The following is a 1,750-nucleotide window of genomic DNA, read 5'->3' as shown; positions in this document are numbered from 1 at the left end:
AAAAAATAAATAAATAAATAAATAAATAAATAAGATCTCGTGAGAACTCACTCACTATTATGAAAACAACAAGGGGGAATCGCTCCCATGATCCAATCACCTCCCATCATATCCCTCCCTTGACACGTGAGAATTACAATTTGAGACGAGATTTGGGTGGGGACAAAGAGCCAAACCATATCACACTCCCTGCTAAGATGGCAATGCTCTCTTGCCAACATTATGTATTTAAACCATGTTTTAATATTTACCAGGTTGACTGACAAAAATCAAAGGTTGAAGGGGTGGCCTGCCCCTCCACACCTGTGGGCGTTTCTCGTTAGGTGGAATGAGAGACTTGAGAAAAGAAATGAGACACAGAGACAAAGTATAGAGAAAGAAAAAGTGGGCCCAGGGGACCGGGGCTCAGCATTCAGAGGACCTGTGCCGGCACTAGTCTCTGAGTTCCCTCAGTATTTACTGATCATTATCTTTACCATCTTAGAAAAAGGGAAGTGGCAGGATAATACAATCATCACAGGGAGAAGGTCAGCAGTAAAACATATGAATAAAGATCTCTGTGACATGAATAAGTTTAAGGAAAAGTGTTGTGCCTTGATATGTACATGCAAACATCTCCATAAACCTTTTCAGTGCATAAAGAGCGGCATTGCCACTAGCACTTCCCACCTTCAGCCCTAAGGCGGTTTTCTCCTTTCTCAGTAAACAGAACATACAATCGGGTTTTACACCGAGATGTTCCATTGCCCAGGGACGGGCAGGAGACAGATGCTTTTCTCTATCTCAACTGCCAAGAGGCCTTCTTTCCTCTTATACTAGTCCTCCTCAGCACAGGCCCTTCACGGGTGTCAGGCTGGGGAACGATCAGGTCTTTCCCTTCCCATGAGGCCATATTTCAGACTATCACATGGGGAGAAACCTTAGACAATACCTAGCTTTCCTAGGCAGAGGTCCCTGCGAACTTTGGCAGTGTATGTGTCCCTGGGTACTTGAGATTAAGAGAATGGTGATGACTTTTCACAAGCATACTGCCTCAGGCACTTGTTTAACAAAGCACACCCTGCACAGCCCAAAATCCGTTAAACCTTGAGTCACCACAGCACATGTCTCTTGCAAGGACAAGGTTGGGGGTAGGGTCACGGATTAACAGCATCTCAAATACAGAACAAAATGGAGTCGCTTGTGTCTACTTCTTTCTATATAGATACGGTAACAGTCTGATCTCTCTTTCTTTTCCCCACAATGGTTCATTTAATTACCATTTCTTTTTCTTTATTATTATTATTATTATTATTATTTTGAGACAGGGTCTGGCTCTCTTGCCCAAGCTGGAGTGTAGTGGCACAATCTTGGCTCACTGCAACCTCTGCCTCCCAGGCTCAAGCCATCCTCCCATCCTCCCACCTCAGTCTCCTGAGTACCTGGGACTACAGATGCATACCACCACGCCCAGCTAATTTTTTTTTATTTTTATTTTTTGAGACGGAGTCTTACTCTGTCATCCAAGCTGGAGTGCAACCTCTGCCTACCAGGTTCAAGCAATTATCCTGCCTCAGCCTCCTGTAGCTGGAATTACAGGCATGAACTACCATGCTTGGGTAATTTTTTGTATTTTTAGTAGAGAAGGGGTTTCACTCTGTTGGCCAGGCTGGTCTCGAACTCCCAACCTCAAGTGATCTGCCCACCTTGGCCTCCCAAAGTGCTGGGATTACAGGCATGAGCCACCGTGCCCAGCTTAATTTTTGTATTT

This window comes from Colobus angolensis, unplaced genomic scaffold (assembly GCF_000951035.1).
Source record: "Colobus angolensis palliatus isolate OR3802 unplaced genomic scaffold, Cang.pa_1.0 Scaffold93, whole genome shotgun sequence".
NCBI lineage: Eukaryota > Metazoa > Chordata > Mammalia > Primates > Cercopithecidae > Colobus > Colobus angolensis.
Note: the sequence above shows the minus strand (reverse complement) of the source record.